At 41.5% G+C, this 24,300-nt stretch overlaps 1 pseudogene across 1 annotated transcript; it reads right to left on the reverse strand.

The window, feature by feature from the left end:
- Positions 1 to 546: 546 nt before the first annotated feature.
- LOC308263556 (vasculin-like protein 1) lies at positions 547 to 21,366 on the reverse strand (annotated as a pseudogene). Its single transcript has 2 exons — positions 21,270 to 21,366; positions 547 to 1,694 (listed from the first exon to the last, which is right to left on the reverse strand). The product of its transcript is annotated as a vasculin-like protein 1 (transcript).
- Between the last annotated feature and the right edge of the window lie 2,934 nt (positions 21,367 to 24,300).

Raw genomic sequence — 24,300 nt, forward strand, 5'->3', positions numbered from 1 at the left:
TCAATCTCCAATATTACACATACACACATACACACACATACCACTGAAACATTTTTTGTTTTCCTATGGATGTAACTGTACATGTTACAGCAAAAAGACTACAAACAATCTAGTAATAATAACTTCACCTTATTATTCCTGCTTTGCAGAGGACAACTGAGACCCAAGGATACACATCCAAGACCTGGAAAAGTAGATATTTGACCTGAAGTCTATCTGATGCCACAACCCTGGCTCCTAAAAAAAAAAAAAAATTAGCAGTAAATATGTGGGACTTTAGCAGGGAGGGGCTTGCCAGAGGAGTGCTTGGCTTCAGCCTGGCTAAATCACCTACATAAATCACTGTGTCCAGGAGGGTGGGCTAACTGGAGTTATTGGTACAAATAACATTGCTGATAAATAACCAGTATCGAAATACTTTGTTTTATTTTTAGTACTAGGGATTGAGCTCTGAGTTATACTCCCAGGCTTGTTTGTTTGTTCGTTTCCTAAACACACAAATGAGTTCCCTGGGTCTGATTACCTGTGAGCAGAGCATTGAGGTGCCTACTTCCAGGCATCATCATCTGACGTTCCTCTGCTGCTTGTTTCTGTGTCTGAGTCCTCAGACTCTGCTTTGCAAATGATTCTCCATGGGGAGAACAGGCTGGAATTGCGGCTCTGCAAGAAGCCATTCTTTCTAAAGCCATTTCTTCCCAGCTACTCTGTCTTCATGTGGAATCTTTGAGCTCGTTCTCTGTGAGAGGAAGGCAGTTCTCATCATTTTCTGGATATCTCTGCCATCCCATTGCTTTCAATAACCTGTGCTCTGCTTCCAAAGAGTGTGAGTTCCTCCACGACAGGGATGGAGGGGCCTTTCTGGAGACAGTCTTCCTTCCCATTTTCCTTTGGTTCGGGTGTGCTCTTGCCCTCCAAATCCTCCAGCTTGCCAGTCTCTATTCTCTGAGCAGTCTCCATTCTGGTCATCCTTCAGCGTCTTCAGGAACTTGCTCTTCCTGTCGGTAGTTCGGCGGGTCAGCTTGGTCAGACAAGATCTCAATTGGCGGGATAGCACTGGAGGGACTCTCTTTAGGGGAGCGCAGAATTGCACCACCAGTCAGTACCACTGGTGCGGTAACAGAGACTGGATTGGTAAGTGCGGACTCTCCGCTAGAAGAAAAGATCCTGATTTGTGTTCCATTCTGTTAGCTTCCCATGCGTTGGGCTTGGAAGGAGGTGGTGCAGGCTTAGGAGCCATTTCTTGTAGACACTTGGATCCATGGTTGATGATTTGTGCCCATTTGCACGGTGAGACCCTGGTGAGGTGAACGCAGCAGAGAAGGCAGCAGCAGGATCCTCTTTGGAGACTTTTTTTTTGATAACTAGCATCTTGGAGAGTTCCTTGGCACTAGGTGGGTTTTTCCATGCTCCAAAAGGGGTCCTAATAGGTCTGCATAGCTGATTCTGTTTGCCAGCTTCTGGATTCAAAGAAAAGTCTTTCTCTTCAAACTGCAACTTTTCCACCTTTTCTTCTTTCTTTTCTTCCCTAATCTCTGTAGGTGGTGTTTCCTGAAAGGTACAGCCTTTCCAGGAGTGGAAGCTGCCATTCCAGGATCGATGGTTCCCTGTGCCACCTTCACTACACTGTCTTATGCCGTCATGCCTGTTACGGATTTGGGAGAATATGGTTATGGGGAAACTGGTCCCGGGGACCCCTGTTACGGTCCCGGACACAATTTTCCTCAAACCACAACAAAACCCAAAACGACCAAAAACAGAAAATTACCGCGGGTTCTTGTCCTAAGCTAAGAATAAATATGCATAGCTTGGACAGTTGCTGAAGATTTAAAGAAGTTTATTAAAAGATAGAAATACAGAGGATAGGTACAGCTCCATACCAGACTGGCATGGAGGGGTAACTCAAATGAATACACCAAAGGGATCACACATGGACTGGACTTTTTATACCCATGACCTCCATCTTGTTTGCGTAATTCTGACATAGTAAACATCTCTGTAAGGTACCTCCCCCAACAAGGTGGGACAAGGTATCTCCTTTCATGAAGGTCGACCCCTCCTACCATCTTAGCTAGCTTATCTAATCATGTAGATCTGTCTTTAGATAGAGAAAGGCCTAGTTCTCCTCTCCTATTGACTTGTTAATTAGTTTTAGCTATGTTAATTTACATTGGAATAGTTGCCTGCTTTTAGGCAGAAACCAAGTCTTTGCACAGATTTGCCCCTCACCCAATTTTTGAAATATATTAATAATCATAGCTTTCTCAAATCTTCCTAGGCCATTCCCAATACTGGTACAGTACACACTTGTAATTCCCACGCTTGGGAGGCGGAGACAGGAGGATTGTGCAAGTTCAAAGCCAGCCTTACTGGCTTAAGGGACCCTGTTTCCAAATAAAAAATATAAAATAGGTCTGGGAGTATAGCCCGGCAGTAGAAGGGCTTCCATGAGCCCCAGTGCCACCAAAAAAAAAAAAAAAAAAAAGAAAAGAAAAAAATCTAAATAAATAAAAGTAATCTTGCCTAAAAACAAACAGAATCAGAGAGGAACTTGATATATTCTTTTTCCTCTATAGAATAGCAGCTTTCAAAACAAATTGCATGGTATAAAGCTCCTAAATGTATATTCTATTTCTTTGATTTTCACTATTTATAAATTCAGAGCAAAATCAAAACAAATAGAAAGATGAGGGGTGAAGGGTAGTCCAGAAGAAAGACAGTTCCAAAATAAGGTTTTCTTCTCTTCAGTTTTCTATATTTCACTTGTTCTGTTCTTTTCCCAAAACTGAATTGAGCTACTGGAAAGTGGTTATGAAGAATCTTCTACTGCTTTGGTAGAGAAGTCACTTATTATTCTGGATTCATTTCCATCATTATTTAATCATTAAAAAGGCCACATGAAGCCGGGCGTGGTGGCACATGCTTGTAATCCCCGTGCTTGGGAGGTGGAGACAGGAGGATCACTCAGGTCTGAAGCCAGCCACACTGGCTTAAGAGACCCTGTTTCCAAATAAAAATATAAGAAATAGGTCTGGGAGTGTAGCCCGGAGGTAGAAAGGCTTCCAAGAACCCCAGTAGCACCAAAAAAAAAAAAAAAAAAAAAAAAAGCCAGATTTATCTCCGCCAGTCCTAGCAAACGGGTGCCTGAGGGGCATGTGCAGACCCTGCCCGCCTTCTCTTCATTCTTGTGCACGCCTTTGAGACTCCAGCCCCCAGCAGGCCACAGGGCCCAGCTTGCGGGTTCTTGGCTGAGCCTGCATGCTTTTGCTAGGGCCACTCCCAGGGTTTATTTATTTATTTATTGATTGATGCAGTACTAGGGATGGAACACAGGGACATTCTACCTCCAAGCTACACCCCAGCCGTATTTTTTATTCTTTATTATTCTTTATTTTATTATTATTCTATATTATATATATTATTCTATTATTATTATTATTATTATTACTATTTATTTGGTGGTACTGGGGATGGAACCGCACACCTGGCTATCAAGATATTTAAAATTTTCCTAACCCTTGATGTGGGCACTTCAGGTTTAGGAATCAATCCTAATGACAATATCAGAAGTTTCCTTACTACATTGTTTATAATAGCAAAAAGCTGGGAATAATAGAAATATCCAATATAGAAGAATGCTTATATCAATTTTTTTTTACTTTTATTTTTTTGTGGTACAGGGGTTCCTGTAAACCCTTCTACCTCCAGGCTACACTCCCAGACCTAATATATATATATATATATATATATATATATATATATATATATAATTGGAAACAGGGTCTCTTAAACCAGCACGGCTGGCTTCAAACCTACGCGATCCTCCTGTCTCCGCCTTCCAAGCACGGGGATTACAAGCGTGCACAACCACGCCCGGCTGCTTATATCAATTCTAACTTTTTGAGTGTGTGTGTGGTACTGGAGCTGGAAGCCAGGGCCATTATACCTCCAAGCTACACCACCAGCCCTATCTTTTTTTTTTTTTTTTTTTTTTTTTTGCGGGTCTGGGGATGGAACCCCGAGGCATTTGACCTTCGAGCTACATCCCCTGTCCAATTTTTTATTCTTTATTTTAAAACAGGGTCTCACTGAGTTGCAGAGGGCCTCACTAAGTAGCTAAGGCTGTCATGAACCACGATCCTCCAGTCTCAGCCTCCCAAAAGCTGGGAATTACAAGCATGCGCCACTATGCTTGACTCTAACATATAATGATGGATGATTATGCAGCCAATAAAAAAGATTTGTATGAAGAATGTTGAAACTGTTTATAATATACTGTAAAGTGAGAAGTGCAGTATGCATGTTGGATGCAGTCATGTACCTGTACTTGTAGTCCTAGCTACTCAGGAAACAGAAGCAAGAGGATCACTTGAGCCTCAGGGCAGCAAGGCGTGGTGGCACACACGTGTAATCTCAGTACAGGGGATCACAGGTTCCAGGACAGCCTTAGAAAGCAGTGAGACTCTCCAGGCGTGGTGGTGCACACTTGTAATCTCAGCGTTTGGGAGGCTGAGACAGGAGGATCGCACAGGTTTGAAGCCAGCCTCAGCTACTTAGTGAGGCTCTCAGAAACTCAGTGAGACCCTGTTTCTAAATAAAGTATAAAATAGGTCTGGGATAGAGCCTGAAGGTAGAAAAGTCCTTGGGTTCCATCCCTAGTACCACAGAAAAGAAAGAGAGAAAGAAAGAAAGAAAGAAAGAAAGAAAGAAAGAAAGAAAGAAAGAAAGAAAGAAGAAAGAAAGAAAAGAAAGAGGGAGGGAGGAAGGAAGGATGGAGGGAAAGAAGGGAAGGAAGGAAGGAAGGAAGGAAGGAAGGAAGGAAGGAAGGAAGGAAGGAAACGAGAGAAAGAAAGAAAGCAGTGAGACTTTTGTCAACCTAGATAACCCATGTTTCATAAAATAGAACTGGCAGTGTAGCTTAGAGGTAGAATGACCCTAGGTTCAATCCCCAGTATCACAATCAATCAATCAATCATTCAATCAATAGAATAAGGCTGGGAGTACAGTTCAAAGGTAAAATGTCCCTGAATTCAGTCCCTAGTACCACATACACACACAAAAAGTATGCCCAAGGTTCTTAGAATCAATCATGGTTTGCCCACATATTACTAGCCTGACCACCTATATCTGACTTTCAGAAGTAATACTCTTTCTTTCTTTCTCCCTTTCTCTCTTTCTCCCTTTCTTTCTTTCTTTCTTTCTTTCTTTCTTTCTTTCTTTCTTTCTTTCTTTCTTTCTTTCTTTCTTTTTTCCAGTACTGAGAATGGAACCCAGGGGCATTCTACCTCTGAGCTACACCCCCAGCCCTTAGTGTGTGTGTGTGTGTGTGTGTGTGTGTGTGTGTGTGTGTGTGTTACCAGGGATGGAATCCAGAGGTTTTCTACCTCCGGGCTACACTCCCAGACCTATTTTTTATTTTATTCAGAAACAGGGTCTCACTGAGTTGTTGAGAGCCTCACTCAGTAGTTGAGGCTGACTTCGAGCCTATATGATCCTCCTGTCTCAGCCTCCCAAGTTCTGGGATTAAAGTGTGTGCCACCACACCTGACCCTATTTTTTATTCTTTATTTGGAAACAGGTCTCAATGAGTTGCAAAGGGCCTCACTAAGTAGCTGAGGCTGGCTGTGAAACATAATCCTCCTGTTTCAGCCTCCTGAATGCTGAGATTACCAGCGTGAGCCACTGCGCAGGTCAGAAGTAATACATTTATCTAACATTAGCCTTGCTGTTCTAGAAGCCAAAAAAACAAAATCACTTCATTTCCTCCTAAGCACCTCATTCATTTTCTACTTAGCTTTAGCTGAAGTCATCTTGCTCCAGGAAGAAATAATATTTGTTGGTTTTCAAGCTGCCCCCCAGGTGTTGGAAGAGAATATCTGGAGCCAGCACTTTGTTTAGCCTGGAGAATCTGAACATTGTTGCCTAGAGCAGAGGAGGCAAATCTGGAAGTTCCAGCTCAACAGCCTATGGGGTCTCTTCTTCCACAGGGTTGCTTCTACACTCTCCACACATTTGTTAGCAGCAAGTTCCACCAGGGCTACTAACCTCAGAGAAGATCTATGTTAGAGTGTTGGACAGCATAAACCATCTTACCTCCAGCATCCTATTGCCCAGGAATTTTGTAGCCATCCTCCATCAGTTGTATCTTTCTAGAACTGAAAAAGGATAACTGGCAAACATCTAGATAGAAGCACATCTCCTAAGGCCCTGAGCTACCTGAGCCTGCTCCTAAAGGTACCACGACCTGGTGGGTATCCTGTTCCACCACAACAATTGGCTGTGTGTGGTCTTAGCAGGGGGAGCCCACACTAGTATTGGCTCTGCCATTGATCACTCAGAACATCCAAACCTTGACTGTAGACACAGTTCATTCACAGCACCGCATTCAGCACAAGACTGTGTGTGTGTGTGTGTGTGTGTGTGTGTGTGTGTGTGTGTGTGTGTGACTGGAAATTGAACTCAGGGGCATTCTACCTCTGAGGTATACCCCTAGCCCTATTTTATTCTTTATTTTGAAATAGGGTCTCACTAAGTTGCAGAGGGCCTCACAAAGTGCTGAGTCTGGCTGCAAACCTGCAGTCCTACTGTCTCAGCCTCCCAAGTACTGAGATCACAAGCGTGCATCACCACATCCAGCTAAGTTCACTCCTTCTACCTGCTCCAACCCCACTCTTCCTAATACAAAATCATAATAGACTTATCATAGTACTGTCTTCCTCCCATAGCTACACTCCAACTTAGTTCAGGATGAAAATTCCAATAGTAGTTTCTGCCTAGAATGTTCTGCTGATAAATATTCCTTATTGTATGTATGTATGTATGTATGTATGTATGTATTATTTATTTTTGTGCTACTGAGGATTGAATGCAGAGGCATTCTATCTCTGAACTATACCCCAGCCTATTTGTCTGTCCATCTGTCTGTCTATTTACTCATTTATTTATTTTTGTGGTACCAAGGGTGAAACCCAGGGGCTTTTCTATCTCTGGGCTACACTCCCAGACCTATTTCATACTTTATTTGGAAACAAGGACTCACTAAGTTGCTGAGAGCCTCAATCAGTAGCTGAGGCTGGCTTCGAACCTGTGTGATCCTCCTGTCTCAGCCTCCCAAGTGCTGGGATTACAAGTGTGTGTCACCACGCCCAGCTTATTTATTTATTTTTGCAGTACTGGGGATGGAACCCAGGGGTATTCTACCTCCAAGCTACACCCTCAACCCTATTTTTTAAATTATTTAGTTTGAAGCAGGGTCTCACTGAGTTGCAAAGGGCCCCACTAAATAGCTGAGACTATCCATGAACTGTAATCCTCCTGTCTCAGCCTCCCAAATGCTGGGATTACAAGAGTGTGCCACCACACCCAGCTTTATTTCTTTATTATTATTATTATTATTATTATTATTATTATTATTATTTTATTCTTTGGTGGTACTGGGGGTGGAACCCAGAGGCTTTCTACCTCCGGGCTATACTCCCAGACCCATTTTATATTTTATTTGGAAACAGGGTCTCACTAAATTGCTGAGAGCCTCACTAAGTAGCTGAGGCTGGCTTCGAATCTGCGCAATCCTCCTATCTCAGCCTCCCAAGCGCGGGGATTACAAGCGTGCGCCACCACACCTGGCTTTATTTATTATTTTTGATACAGGTTCTCCCTAGGTTACAGTGTCTTGTTAAATTGCTGAAGCTGGCCTCAAACTTGCAATCCTCCTGTCTCAGCCTCCCAACTACTAAGATTACAGTTGTGTGTTACAATGTCCAGCTCTTGTTTTATTTTTAATTGGAGTATAAATCATGTATAAAGCTAACAAATGCTGGAGAGAATGTGAACAAAAGGGAACACTTGATCCCTGTCGGTGGGAATGTAAGTTAGTGTAGTGATTATGGAAAACAATATGGAGGTTCCTCAAAAATTAAAAATAGGACTATCATGTGATCCAGCCATCCTACTGTGGGTAGATATCCAGAGAAAATGGCATCAGTCTGTTAGAGACATCGGTACTCCCATATTTATTTCAGCATTATATACAATAGCCAAAAAATTGGAAACAAGCCAAGTGTCTATCAACTGAGGAATAAATAAAGAAAATGTGCTATAAATACATAATGGAATGCTATTCTTCAGCTGGAAGAAAGGATGGAATCCTGCCATTTGAGACAACATGGATGGAACTGGAAATCATTGTCTTATGGGAAATAAACCGGGCACAGAAAGACAAAAATTGCATCCTCTCATAAATGGAATCTTAAAAGTTGATCTCTTAGAAGTTGAGAGTAGAATTATGGCTCCTAGAGGCTGGGGATGTAGAGAGGGAAGAAAGGAAAGGTCGATTGATGGGCACTAAGTTATAGGAAGACAGGAGCAAGATGATAAGCTATGAGCATTCCTATAAGCCCAGCATTCGGGAGGCCGAGACAGCAGGAACTCAGCTTCTAGCCCATGCGCAGTAACTTAGGGGGATGCTGCTTAAAAAGAAAAAGTTAAAAGGGCTGGGGTTAGCACATGCTTGTAATCTCAGTACTCGGGAGGCTGAGACAGGAGGATCGCAGGTTCGTGGCCAGCCTCAGCTACTTAGTGAGGCCCTCTGCAACTTAGTGAGACCCTGTTTCAAAATAAAGAATAGCCGGGTGTGGTGATGCACATTTGTAATCCCAGCATTAGGGAGGCTGAGACAGGAGGATCATGGTTCGCAGACAGCCTCAGCTGCTTCATGAAGCCCTTTGCAACTCAGTGTGACCCTGTTTCAAAATAAAGGATAGGGCTGGGGGTGTAGCTCAGAGGTAGAATGCCCTTGGGTTCCATCCCCAATACCATACACACAAAATGTAGGATTTAAATTTTTGGGGGGTTCTGAGGTATGAACTCGGGGCAAGCCAGGTGTGGTGGCACACGTTTGTAATCCCAGCACTTGGGAGACTGAGACAAGAGGATCATACAGGTTCAAATCCAGCCTCAGCTACTTAGGCTCTCAGCAACTTAGCGAGACCTTGTTTCCAAATAAAAATATAAATTAGTTCTGGGAGTATAGCCTGGTGGTAGAAAAAGCCCCTGGGTTCCACCCCCCAGTACCACCAAAACAATAAAAAATAAAAAATTAAAAAATTAAAATTAAAAATTAAAAACAAACTCGGGGCAGTCTACATCTGAGCCTAGCCCTGTTTTATTTATTTACTTATATTTATATTTATTTATTTATTTATTTATTTATTTATTTATTTATTTGCGGTACTGGGATTGAACCCAGGGACATTTTACCTCCAAGTTAAACCTCCAGCCTTGTTTTTTATTCTTTTTTTGAAATAGGGTTTCACTAAATTGTGAAGGGCCTAAGAAGCTGAGGCTGGCTTTGAACCTGCATGATTCTCCTGTCTCAGCCTCCCAAGTACTGGGATTACAAGAGTGCGCCACCATGCCCAGTTTGTTGTTTTATTTTGAAACAGAGTCTCACTAAGTGGCGGAGGCTGTCCTCAAACCTGCAGTTCTCCTGTCTCAGTCTCCCAAACGGCATACATTACAAATGTATGCCACCATGCCTGGCTTTTTTTTTTTTTTTTAAATAGACACCGAGTGTCTATTTAAACACCTACCAGTGTTTTTTGTTTTTGTTTTTGTTTTGTTTTTTGTGGGACTGGGGCTGGAACCCAGGGGCATTCTACCTCTGAACTACACCCCCAGCCCTATTTTTTATTCTTTATTTGGAAACAGGTTTCTCACTAAGTTGCAGAGGGTCTCACTAAGTAGCTGAGGCTGGCTGTGAACCTGTGCTTCTCCTACTTCAGCCTCCCAAGTACTGGGATTACAAACGTGTGCCACCAGGCCTGGCCCAAGTTAGGTTTGTTTTTTTTTTTTTTTCGGGTCTGGGGATGGAACCTAGGGACATTCAACCTCCGAGCTACACCCCCTGCCCTATTTTTTATTCTTTATTTTAAAACAGGGTCTCACTAAATTGTGGAAGGCCTCACTAAGTAGCTGAGGCTGCCTGCGAACCGTGATCCTCCGATCTCAGCCTCCCAAATGCTGGGATTACAAGCGTGCGCCACCACGCCCGGCTCCAAGTTAGTTTTAATCAAGCAAGGATGCTGAATTGTATTCAGTGCTAACAAGTCTGGCACAAATCTCCACTTAGTCAGAGGATATGGCTTCCTTGGAGAGGGAAGCAGTTTTCCCAGAGGAACCTATTTGGGAAATTCTGAACAACTTTGTTAAGAAAGAATGTCCAACTATATGTTTACTGATCCCAACTGTTTCTTTGGAAGCAATTCTGGTTATTAACTCCATTCATCCATTCAATAAAAGTCATAGAGTGCTCACTTATTTGCCAAGTATTATTTGTCAAACTGGAGGGTGATAATAAAAAATGAAAAGGCACAGTCTAGCCTTCGACCTGCCGGCATTTCAAAATGTGTGGCTCCAGCGAGGAGTCTTGGCTCTTCCTTGCCTAACTACCCTCTTGGTCCTGGGACTTCAGAGCCAAGAGCCTTGCTTTTTCCATTTTCTCACCTCCCTATTCACTTCTTTCTTCTTTTTAGCAATATTTCAAGCGTATAAAGGATATAGAGAAAATATATAATAAATAGCCATGTGTGCCGGGCGTGGTGGCGAACGCTTGTAATCCCCGCGCTTGGGAGGCAGAGACAGGAGGATCGCGCAGGTTCGAAGCCAGCCGTGCTGGCTTAGGAGACCCTGTTTCCAAAAATAAAATAGGTCTGGGAGTGTAGTCGGGAGATAGACGGGCTTCCAGGAACCCCAGTACCACCAAAATAAATAAATAAATAAATAAATAAATAAATAAATAAATAAATATCCATGTGCCAATTAGTTTTCAATCATTATTGTATTATTATTATTATTATTATTATTATTATTATTATTATTATTATTATTATATACTGGGAATTAAACCCAGAGGCATTCTACCTCTGAGCTACACCTCTAGCCCTATTTTTGTATTCTTTATTTTGAAACAAGGTCTCACTATGTTACAGAGGGCCTCACTAAATAACTGAGGCTGGCCTTGAACCCATAGTCATCTTGTCTTAGCCTCCCAAGTACTGGGATTACAAGTGTGTGCCAGCCAGGCATGGTGGCGCACGTTTATAATCCCAGCGTTTGGGAGGCTGAGACCGAAGGATCACAGTTCGCAGACAGCCTCAGCTACTTAGTGAGGCCCTCTGCAACTTAGTGGGACTCTGTTTCAAAATAAAGAATAAAAAATAGGGCAGGAGGTGTAGCTCGGAGGTTGAATGCCCCTGGGTTTCATCCCCAGACCTGCAAAAATACAAAAAAAAAAAAAAAAAAAACTAGTGTGTGCCACCAGACCCGGCTTAGTTATGGATCTTTAGAACCTTGTTTTTAAATTTTTGTGTGTGTGATTGTGCTGGAGATTAAACCCATGCTATAGGCCACACCCTATTTTTATTGGTACTAGAGATTGAACCCAAGGAATTCTACCTCCAAGCTACACTCCCAGACCTATATTATTTTTCAGTTTGAAACAAGGGTCTCACTAAATTGCTGAGGGATATCACCTCAACATGTATTATTTTTTTCCCCCAGAGTTCTCATTTTCTTAAAATGGCTCAAGTAGGTGAACTAAATTTGGGTGATAGGTCACAACAGAATAGGATGAATTTCTGAGGGTGGCCTCAAATCTGTGATCCTCATGTCTCAGCCTCCCAAGTATTGGGATAACAGGCATGCACCACCATGCCCAACTTACCTATCTATATTTTTTTGAGATGGGATCTCACTCATGAGACCAGGTTCATCTCAAACTCCAGGGCTCAAATAATCCTGCATCAGCCTCCCAAGTAACTGGGATTACAGGCATGTAACTGGGATTACAGCTAGTGTTATGATTTGTTTGTTTTTGTTTTTTTGTGGTACTGGGAAGAGAATCCAGGGGCATTCTACTTTCGAGCTATACCCCCAGCCCTACTTTTTTTTTTTTTATTCTTTATTTTGAAACAGGGTCTCAGCCAGGTGTGGTGGTGCACGCTTGTAATCCTGCACTTGGGAGGCTGAGACAGGAGGATTGCACAGGTTCAAAGCCAGCCTCAGCTACCTAGTGAGGCTCTCAGCAACTTAGTGAGACCCTGTTTCCAAATAAAGTATAAAATGGTTCTGGGAATATAGCCCGGAGGTAGAAAACCCCTGGGTTCACCCCCAGTACCACCAAAAATAAATAAATAATAAATAAATAAATAAATAAATAAATAAATAAATAAATAAGGCTGGGAGTTTAGCTCGGAGGTAGGATCCTCTGGGTCCCATCCCCAGTACCACAATAAAAAAAATTATTAAAAAAAAAGAAACAGGGTCTCAATGAGTTGCAAAGGACCTTACTAAGTAGCTGAGGCTGTCCGTGAACCATAATCTTCCTGTCTCAGCCTCCCAAATAGTGCTGTTTTTAAAATACAAAACACAATATCAAACTGAATAATGAAAATAAAAAAAATTCATTATTCAGTTTGAATTGTCTCAAATGTCACAAATAGTGTGTGTGTGTGTGTGTGTGTGTGTGTGTGTACACGCGCACTACACAGTTTACTTAAATTATGACTGAAAAAGGTCTCTGCTTTGTGACTGGTTGAAATACCACTTCTCTTTTACTCTAGATTTGACTAGTATCTGTTTTTGCCTTGAAATTTATTTATTTACTTATTTGTTTGTTTATTTTTGTGATACTGGGGATTGAACCCAGGGGCATTCTATCTCTGAGCTACACCCCCACTTCTATTTTTTATTCTTTATTTTGAAACAGGGTTTCACTGAGTTCCAAAGGGCCTCACTAAGTAGTAGCTGTGATCCTTCTGTTTCAGCCTCCAGAATGCTGGGATTACCACACCCAGTGTGCATCAGTGCATCACCATACCCAGCTTCTATTTATTTATTTAAAAATAATTTATTTGTCCTGAAGGGTGGCCAACAATCTGGAGTTTGTTGACTGTATTCCCATGTGTTTTTTTTTTTTTTTTTTTCACGTCTGGGGATGGGACCCAGGGGTATTTGACCTCTGAGCTACAACCCCTACCCTATTTTTTTATTCTTTATTTTGAAACCGGGTCTCAATGAGTTGCAGAGAACCTCACTAAGTAGCTGAGGCTGTCCACGAACAGTGATCCTCCTGTCTCAGCCTCCTGAATGCTGGGATTACAAGCATGCGCCACCACGCCCGGCTCCCATGCTGATTTTTATTTTGTATTTTTTGTATTTTTTTTTAGATACTAGGAGTGGAACCCAGGGGCATTCTACCTCTGAGCTACACTCTCAGCCCTATTATTTTTGTTTTTTTTGGAAACAAGATCTCACTGAGTTGTAAAGGGCCTCACTAAGTAGCTGAGGTTGTCTGTGAAACTGGATCCTCCTGTCTCGGCCTCCCAAATGCTGGGATTACAAGCATGCGCCACCATGCCCGGCCTATTTGTTACAGTTTAAATGGTAGGGGTTCTTTTTCTTATTCAACTAAAATTTGTTGAATAGAAAAATTAAAACTAATAGCTTGGAAGAGCTTTAACAAGTCTTTATTACAAAATCAGTAGGAAATAGAGAAGAGAAGGAAAAAGCAGCATGCTGACACACATGCTGGAGAGCCTGAAAATGGAACTCTGGCCCCTTTTCGGGACCTCAACCTTTAAATAGATTTTGTATTCGGATTTTTTTTTTATCAGCGTTACCAAGGCAATGGGCTAGTAACTTATTTCTTAAGTAGGTGGTGCCTCTTTGTCTCCAGACTAAGTGCAGGGGTCAATAATCTACCTGGCCTTTGCCTCTATTGTATTGGGCAGTATTGGTTGCTCATCAACTAGGGTGCTTTGAAGCCGCACACAAAGTTTACCTTTCCTATACCCAGGCCGGGTCACAGAGAGAGGAGGTAAACAGAGGCACTGATTGCCTCTATATAGTTTTAGGGCTAAAGGCTTCAATTGACTCTAAGGCTTTTACTATAGGTTAATCATTAGAACAAAGTGCAAAGAGAGAGGGGAAGTCTGCATTGTAACAGCTGCAGCCCCCTCCCTCCCTGAGTGCCTGCACAGCACCCAGGCCCTGACTACTTTTTACATTTTGGAAATTAATATCAAAGCAATTTTCTAATACCTGCACATCACTCATGCTAAGGGCATGCTTTACCACTGACTAATACTCCCAGACCTCCTTAGTGCCATTAATATATTTCTCAATTTTTTTTCTCCTAGCTGGATGTGGTGGCACATACCTGTAATTCCAGTACTTGTGAGGCTGAGACAGGAGGATCACAGGTTTGAGGACAGCCTGAGCAAGTAATGAGACTCTCATCAACCTAGTGAGACCCTGTTTCAAAATAAAGATAAAATAGGGCTGGTGATGTAGCTTGGAAGTAAAAAGCCTTGGGTTCAATCTCTGGTGCCACACACATAACTTTTTTTTCTCCTATAAATTGATGATTGAATATTGAGGCTTTTTCTTGTATGTGGTACTGGGAATGGAACCCAGGGGCCTTCTACTTACCCTCCCAGAGCTATTTTATATTTTTATTTGGAAACAGAGTCTCACTAAGTTGCTGAGTGCCTACCTAAGTAGCTGAGGCTGGCTTTGAACCTGTATGATCCTCCTGTCTCAGCCTCCCAAGTACTGGGATTACAAACATGCACCACCACACACAGCCCTTTCTTTCTTTCTTTCTTTCTTTCTTTCTTTCTTTCTTTCTTTCTTTCTTTCTTTCTTTCTTTCTCTCTTTCCTTCTTTCTTTCCTTCTTACTTTCCTTCTTTTGGTATAGCAACTTCATGAGTAGTATTGTGTTATCTCAAATTTTTTTTGATTGTTTTTTTGAAAATAGGGTCTTGCTCCGTTGCTGAGAGCCTTACTAAGTTGCGAGTCTGGCCTTGATTCTGCCTTCTCCTCCAAGTACTACAATTACTGGCATGCACTACCACACTCAGCTGGTGATTGGATATTAAGGCATGGTTATGTTCAAGTTTCACTTTTTTGAGAGGGCATGACAACTTTATGAGTGGTATTGTGTTCTCACAGGAGAACATGATGTCTGGTTATTCAGTCTATCATGCCGTTTTCATTTATTAGCTAGAATAATTTATAGAGAAACCTCCTCTCATTTACTATTTGGTTACCAAATGGTATAGATTATAAAGAGAAAACAGATTAAGTGCTAAATTCTAGTCTTTCATTTAGCAGTTCTCAAAATAATGAATTCTTTACTAGCTTTTTATAGTAACTAATTAATTTTAGCATTATTATAAACTGGTGTTGAGAGCAGGACTTGATGGTGCATGCTTGTAATCCCAGCATTCCAGAGACTGAGATCAGAGGATTGTGGTTCGCGGACAGCCTCAGCTACTTAGTGAAGTCCTCTGCAACTTAGTGAGACCCTGTTTCAAAATAAAGAATACAAAATAGGCCAGGGGGAATAGCTCGGAGGTCAAATACCCCTGGGTTCCATCCCCAGACCCACAAAAATAAATAAATAAATAAATAAATAAATAAATAAATAAATAAACTGGTGTTGACTTAAACATATTAAGAGCATGTACAAGCCAAGCATCGTGGCACACACTTGTAATCCCAGCATTTGGGGGGCTGAGACAGGAGGATCACGGTTTGCAGACAGCCTCAGTTACTTAGTGAGGTTCTTTGAAACTCAGTGTGACCCTGTTTAAAAATAAAGAACAAAAATTAGGGCTGGGGGTGTAGCTTGGAGGTAGAGTGCTCCTGGGTTCCATCATATGTACAAATTGTCCCATCTTTGGCTAAGTGCAAAGGTGTGTGTGTGTGTGTGTGTGTGTGTGTGTGTGTGTGTGTGGTACTGGTGGAACTCAGGGGCTTTTCTACCTCCAGGCTACACTCCCAGACCTATTTTATACTTTATTTAGAAAACAGGGTCTCACTAAGTTGCTGAGAGCCTCACTCAGCTGAGGCTGGCTTCAAACCTGTGGGATCCTCCTGTCTCAGCCTCCCAAGTGCTGGGATTACAGGTGTGCGCCACCACACTTGGTCTCCCAGGGGCCTATTTTATTTTTATTTTGGCTGTGAACCTACAATACTCCTGTTTTAGCTTCTGAAATACTAGAATTACAGGTGTGCACCACTTCAGGATGCAAGATTCCCCCCCCCCTCCTCCTTTGGTTCTTAAAGCTGGCTTCTAAGTTATTTTGACAAGACTTTAGTGGGGATTTTTTGTTGTTGTTTTGCTTTTTGGTTTTTGTTTTTGCAGTACTGGGGATGGAACTCAGGGGCATTCTACCTTCAAGCTACACACCCAGCCCTATTTTTTATTCTTTATTTTTAAACAGGGTCTCACTGAGTTGCAAAGGGCCGAAGTAGCTGAGGCTGGTTATGAACCACAATCCTCCTGTCTCAGCCTCCCAAATGTTGGGATTACAAACGTGCACCACCATACCTGGCTGACTTCAGTGGTTTTTGATAACTTTCTTGCTATTTGGTGTTCTAAGCTCCCCAGGCCATAAGACCAGTCACTTCTTCAAGGGATTCTAGTTTCTTTTAATGGAAAATGACATCTTAAGATCATAATTAGGGTGCCAGAGCTGGGTGTGGTGGCATACGCCTGTGTATTTGGGAATCTGAGACAGGAGGATTGCAGGCTCAAGGCCAGCCTCTGCAACTTAGCAATGCCCTTAGCTACTTAGTGAGACTCTTTTTCAAGGTAAAAAATAAAAACAGTTAGGGATGTTGCTCAGATGTAAGATGCTCCAGTATAAAATAATAATAATTAATAATAATAATAATGTGCCAGATTATGTTCATTTTTATTGTTTTGTCATTGTCTTTAGGACCTTGAAATGGATGGGCTAGAAAATACTTAATTTTTTCCTGAAATTAATTAATCATAAGTTTATCATGAAATCCAATTCAAACTCAGGGTTTACATTTAACCTCTTCATCCTTACAGCTGCACCTTTATTTTCCTATGATGCGATCCTAGTTCTCAATGACACTGGGAATGATGCTAGAACATCACATAATAGCTCATGGTCTTCATCACACATACATTCAACAGTCTCATAGTAATGATATCAATACCACCACCACCACCAATATGATTGCCATAAACAGTTTAGAATTCTTTAGTGGTTCCTTTTGTCCTTAGGGTATATCCCACTGGGACAAGCAATTCAATGACTGTGTTTTTAACTTACTGAAATAGGCCCTCTATGTGTGTCTGTGCCACTAATTTGATTTACACTTAAGGACATTTATTTTTCTTTCAATTTTTAAGTTTTTTATATCTTACTTTTGTTTCATAATTATGTAAAATATTTACATAGCTCCAAAGTAAAATCTACAAACAAAAATCTCAATCTAGAAGTTAGTTTTTGGACTTCCGGGAAGATGGCGACCGAGAAAAGCGGGGCTTAAGAGTCCCGCTAACAACCAATCTCCATTACCACAAAAAGAGTGCCTTTCATAGCCAGAAAACACCATCACCAGAAAAACAAAAAAACCACCAGGCTCCAGAGAGAAAGCGGACTGAGAACAGAGCTCAGGGCCACAGAGGAGACACACGCGCCCAAGGACACTGCAGCAGCGCCATACTGCCGGCAGCAGCGGCGAACTCAACGGACGGCTACAGCAAGCCGAGGTGAGCCGATGCGGAACAGCCTGGCGGGATCTTTCGGTGCAGACAGCATTTAAAGCTCCCAGTGGCTGAGCTCAGCACACGCTGCAGGGATTCAGAGTGGAAATCAAAACCAGAGAAGAAAAAATACGCCAGCCTCATGGCCGAGGGCGTGGCAGAGGCGCCATATTGCCACCGGCGGCGGCAGCAGCAGTGAATTCACCGAGTCCAGTACAGCTACATCTACGTACTCAAGAACAGTGAGTCAAATTGCGGGCCACAGAGGAGAAATCCCAGTATTGTGCCTCCTGGGACTTGACCCAGTGAGGGAGTGGTGGTGGCAGAGATATCACACCATAGGAGAGCGTGCAACCTGGCACCCCCCATAGTTTAAAGCAGCCTCTATCGACTCCCTGGGTCGGAGACTCTGTGATACAACCCAGTAAAGGAGTAGTGGGGTCTGAGATAATACAGACTCGAGATCCAGAGCACCTTAAGTGAAGCCATAGTGACCCAAGGGAAGAACCCAGAGAAGGCACAAACCTCCAAAATCATGGGAAAGAGGAATAACACTGGAGTAATGAATGTGCACAACCCCACAACATCAGAACCTGATAAAACAGAAAATCAGAGATTTCTAGAAGATCAAATCAGGAAAATAACTGTAGAAATAATAGAGGTGCTTCGAAAAGAACTCAGAGAGAGCCAAAAAGAGATAAAGGATGCAATTAATGAAGTAAAAGCCTCAATTCAAAGCACAAACAACCGATTAGACCACATGGAGAACAGAATCTCGCTCTTAGAAGATGAGCAATCCAAAAATGAATGCATAGTTTCTAATCTAGAAAAAAATATCCAACAGCAGGAATCTGACATTGAAGAAATATGGGCCCATCTTAAGAGAGCTAACCTAAGAATAATTGGAATAGAGGAGGGAAAAGAAAGTGATACCAAAGGGATCAACAATCTCTTCAAGGAAGTAATAGCAGAAAATTTTCCAAATATAGAGCAAGAGGTTGATACACAGATCCAGGAAACTTATAGAACTCCCTTTAGACAGGATCTGAGAAGAGGATCCCCACGCCATATAATTGTCAAAATGACCAATGTGGAAGCCAAGCAGAGAATCTTAAAGGCAACAAAAACAAAGGGCCAAGTGACATTCAGAGGCAAACCAATTAGAATCACTCCAGACTTCCCAAACCAAGTCATAAGAGCCAGAAGGGCTTGGAGTAACATATTCCAAACTCTGAAAGAAAACAACTTCCAGCCAAAAATTTCCTATCCAGCAAAACTTTCTATCAAATTAGATGGAGAAATAAGAAGCTTCCATGACAAACAGAAACTGAAGGAATTTATGTCTTCAAAACCAGCGCTAGAGAAAATACTCAAAGAGATTAACTACAAAGAAGAAATAGGTAACACTCACCAGAACCAGAGAAACAAGAGTTTCCATCCAACAGACAACTAAGATTGGTTATTTGTGGAGATTCATTATTTATGTTAGTCTTTTACCTATCTCTAAATTGTATTGTTTGCCTTTATTGTTGTTAATTTTTAGGATTTCTAGTTGGAATATTAATATACCTTCAGATATAGCATTTGGAAATATTTTATCCAATTCTATTAGTAACTTTTAACTCTGTTTACATTGTCTTTGGATATACAATATTTTCTTTTATTTTTTAGGGAGTTTGTATATTCTTCTGTTGCCTGTGCCATTGAAATCATAACCAAGAAATCACTGCCAATTTCAATGTTGTGAGGTTTTATGACCCAGATTTTCTCCTAAATGTTTATAGTCTTAAGATTTATATTTAGGTCTTTTATCTAGTTTGAGTTAATACTTGTATGTGGGATTAGGTAAGGGTCCAATTTTATTCTTTTCCATGTAATTATTATTTTTCAACAATAGTTAGTTAAAAGATTATTATTTCCACCACCAAATCTTCGTGGAAACCTTGTCAAAAATAACTTGACAATATAGGGAAGAAGTTAGCTCTAGGCTTGTATTTAACTCCAATGGTCTATATATCTGCCTTTAGAACAGTACTACACTGTTTCAATTATTGTAGCTTTATATGGTTTGAAATCAGAAAATATATATCTGCTAGCTTTGTTCTTTTTCAAGATCGTTTTGGGTATCTAGAATTCATATTCCATATTAGGATAGATTTTTTTTCTGAAAAATAAATATATAAATATATGATAGTTTCACCTAAAAAAACAGAAAAAAAATATGCTCTGGTAAGAAAGAAAGCAAAAAGAAATATTGAAATGTTATCTTTAAATCATCAAACGCTTGGTATCAGACAAATGAAACTGTTATGTGAGATTATCATTTTTAATTTTGGATAAATTGCTATAATACTAGATGTCAACCACTAAGCCAAGCATGGGAAGGAGGGATGGGGAGAGAATGGGGTGGGGATCGGGTGGGGGCTGACTGGGCGATGTGTGAATGTATATCTACAAAAGTTTGTATCCCACTATGATGTATGAATACAGTGCACCAATAAAATAAAATTTAAAAAAAAAAAAAATAGAAGTTAGTTTTTCTTCCTCTCCTCTCAGTTCTCTTCCTCTCTCTATAAACTTTCAAAAAATGCTGTGGCTGATGCATCTGTATTTCTTCAATACAAGCAGTTCTTTTACATAAATAGTTTGCATTAAGAGATCCATTTTACTTGCTGTCTCCCTTGATTTTTCTCACAGTATGCTTTTTGTTACTTAGAAATACCACCCATAATAACCCAACCTGGATCCCCCTCATGCAGAAAGAGGGGCTAACAAGGAAGAGAATCAGGCACATCCTTGGGACTGGTCAGGACTTTCTGGCCAGAAGGAAGTCTGGGGAAAAGGGGCTCGTTCAGCTCTGGACACCTTGTGTGGCCAGGTAGGTCGAGCCAGCAATACTCTTCACCAATGTCTCATTGTTCCCTTGCCAGACAACTAACTGGGTTCCTCTAGATTGCGTGGTTTTGTGTTTTGTTTTGTTTTCCTCTGAAGACTTGACTATTTGTAGAAACATTAAGTCAGGTACATGGAGAAGTCTGAGAAGTTACATTTTTGTTTTCCTGTATGGTGGGGGTGGGAACACTAGGTTCTTCTTCCAAAGCCAGCCCACTATGTCCCAGGAAGAACCGTGCCCCTACCTATGTAGGGATCCTACCCACCAAGAGCACCATGGCTGGCCTCCAGCTCCCTGTGTAGATGGGGGGGGCACATGAAACTGATAAAGGTGTGAAGGGGGGAGGCTGTGGAATGTGACTGGAAGGGCAAGAGGCAGGAATGGCGGTAGTGAGTGGAGCATGGTTGGAGCAGAGAATATGTTTAGGGGAAGGAAAAGTGAAAGGTTTAATAAACAGAGTTGTAATTGGATGTTGAAAGAACAAATGGGAAGACTGGTATCTGATTGTCCCTTTAAAAAGAGAGAGCTCCTTAGCCAGGCATGGTGGCGCACGCTTGTAATCCCAGCATTTGGGAGCCTGAGACTGGAGGATCATGAGGATTGCAGTTCGCGGCCAGACTCAGCTACTCAATGAGGCCCTCTGTAACTTAGTGAGACCCTGTTTCAAAATAAAGAATAAATAATAGGGCAGGGAGTGTAGCTCCGAGGTCGAATGCCCCTGGGTTCCATCCCCAGTACTGAAAAAAGAGAGAGAGGGAGAGAGAGAGGGAGGGAGAGAGAGGGAGCACCTTCCTCCAACTCCTCAGCCACAGGGATGGAAGATGACAAGGGTGACAAGAGCAATGTCAGGAGGCAGCCTGTGTAGGGAGAAGAGCAGACCACCATGCAGGCAAAAAGGGCCAACCATCAGGATACCAGCCTGGAGCTGGAGCAGAGAACAAGACCTCCAGAGTGGGAAGGTGGGTGCCTCCAGCTTTAGAGGAGTCAAGGTAGAAATTAAAACACAAAACGTGAGCCCTCAATTACCAATACCTCTGGATAGTCGTCTTCTGATGGTGTGCCTTTTGACTGTAACTCACAATAAGAAATATATTCGCATTCTGACCTGATGCAAAACTATGTATGTAACAATTTTCCTTTTTTTGAAACAATTTTCAAAAAATATTTTATTATGTGTGACAAAATAAAGCATAAGAAAGTCTGTATTAGATATTGTTAATATTGAAATACAACATAGAGAAACTCCAAATAAACAAAACAAAAACAAAAATTGGAGAACATTGAGACTAGAAATTTGTGAATCTCATTTTTTTCCCCAGCATTAGAGATCAAACCCAGAAGACAGTCTACCTCTGAGCTACTACCCCATTTCTTTCTTTCTTTTTTTTTTTTTTTTTTTTTTTTGCAGTAATGGGGATGGAATCCAGGGGCATTCTACCTCTGAGCTACACTCCAGCTCTATTTTTTTATTCCCTATTTTGAAACAAGGTCTCACCAAGTTGCACAAGTCCTCACTAAGTAGCTGAAGCTGTCCACAAGCCATGATTCTCCAGTCTCAGCCTCCCAAATGCTGGGATTACAAGCATGTACCACCATGCCCAGCTTATTTTTTACTTTGAAACAGGGTCTCCTTAAATTGCTGAGACTGGCTTTGAACCTGAGCTCCTCCTGCCTCAGCCTCTCAAGTAGTGGGATTATGGGTGTGTGCCATCACACCCAGCTTGTACTGTATGTATATTTCTAGGAGCTTGAAGGAAAGGATTTTGAGTGTTTTCAACATAAAGTAGTAATAAATGTTCAGCAAGGTATGGTGATACATGCCTGCAACCCCAGTACTTGGGAGGCTGAAACAGAAGGATTGCAATTTCAAATCAGCTTCAAGACTTAGCGAGACCTTGTTTCAAAATAAAAAAGAAAAGAAAATAGGACTGGGGATGTAGGTTAGAGATAGAAGGTCCCTGGGCTCAAACCCCAGCAACACACACACACACACACACACACACACACACACACACACACACACCATCACTGGTATCCCATTAGTGTGTAGTTTTTACATTTTTATGTATCAGTTAAATTAACTTAACCTAAATTTTTAAAATAAAAATTATAACAATTTTTTCCTAGCTATTTCCATTGGAAAGGCCTAGAAACAATCAATGAACACTCTACCCAGATTGTTGTATCCAAAATCTATTTTACAAGTTCAACCAGGGCTCTTTGGAGAAATGACTGATGACTTGTTTGGGGTAGGAAATATTCAAATTGACCTTGAAACATGTCAGAAAATAAGAAAACTACTAAAGGCTAATGAAGTTGAATTAAAATGATTCCAGAGCCTACTTAAAGAGATATTCACTATTCCCAAAGAGGACAATTGTTCAAATGCCCCCACAAGGTCCACAGGAATAATAATAGCAATTATTTGAAAGTTCTCAATTATGTTCATGAGTTAACAATGATTAAAAAAAAAACCCTAGTAGCTGTGTTTTGAACAATGTTGGAGAACCAAATCATTATGGATTTTAATAATAATCAGGGATCTGGAAGCAGTGGCACATGCTTGTAATCCCAGTACTTGGGAGGCTGAGAGGAGGATCACAGGTTCGCAGCCAGCCTCAGCTACTTTGTGAGACTCTTCACAACTAAATGAGACCCTGTTTCAAAATAATGAATAAAAAACAGGGACAGGGTATTTCTTGGAGGTAGAATGCCCCTGGGTTCAATCCCTAGTTCTGCAAAATATAAATAAATAAATAAACAAATAAATAAATAAAAATGGGGGCTGGGTGTGGTGTCAAATGCTTGTAATCTCAGTACTTGGGAGGATGAGACAAGAGGATCATGAAGGTCCGAAGCCAGCCTCAGGTACTGAGGGAGGATCTCAGCAAACTAGTGAGACCCTGTTTCCAAATAAAATATAAAATAGGGCTGGGAGTGTAGCCCAGAGGTAGAAAGCCCCTGGGTTCTATCCCCAGTACCACACAAAACAAAACAAAACAAAACAAAACAAAACAAAACAAAAAAAGGGATGGTGGCCTTTCCTATACAAATTGTTCCTCAAAGTGAACAAATATTTTCTATGTTTCTCTTTACAGGACTATAGCTAGTAATCTATATTATGATTTTGCAAACAATAATGAAATGTTAGATCTCAGCATTAATCATCAGTGACTGCTAACATCCCATACGGAGTCCAGACATTATACCTCCTGATAGAAATTTACAACTACAGCCTAGCATTGTGGCAAAAGCTTGTAGTCCCAGCTTCTTGAGAGACTGAGGCAGGAGGATCACTTGAGGCTAGGAGTCCAAGGACAGCCTAGTCAACAAAGCAGACCTTGTCTAAAATAAACAAAATAAAATAGGTGGCACACGCTTGTAATCCCAGAATTTGGAAGGCTGAGACAGGAGGATGGCAGTTAGCAGACAGCCTCAGCTACTTAGTGAGGCCGTTTGCAACTCAGTGAGACCCTGTTTCAAAATAAAGAATAAAAAATAGAGCTGGGGGTGGAGCTCAGAGACAGAATGCCCCTGAGTTCCATCCCCAATACCGCAAAAATAAAATAAAATAAAGATAACTATTATGTCCTGCCCAAAACAAACAAACTGTAATATTGAAAATAGAGTTAGGGAGTCTCGAAGGAGGCAAGCACCAACCAGGTTACTAACAACAGCTTTAATCAAGAACCTGGCACCTTCAGGGAGTCAGCCGGCCATGGGGGAAGGGACCGACGAACCATGTGTCTGGAGAGTCATGCATAGTCCCAGTAGGCCGGCTGAGTCACGTGGAGGATCTGAAGTACCCATGTTTTATAG

The sequence above is a fragment of the Muscardinus avellanarius genome (assembly GCF_963383645.1).
Source record: "Muscardinus avellanarius genome assembly, chromosome: 5".
Lineage (NCBI taxonomy): Eukaryota > Metazoa > Chordata > Mammalia > Rodentia > Gliridae > Muscardinus > Muscardinus avellanarius.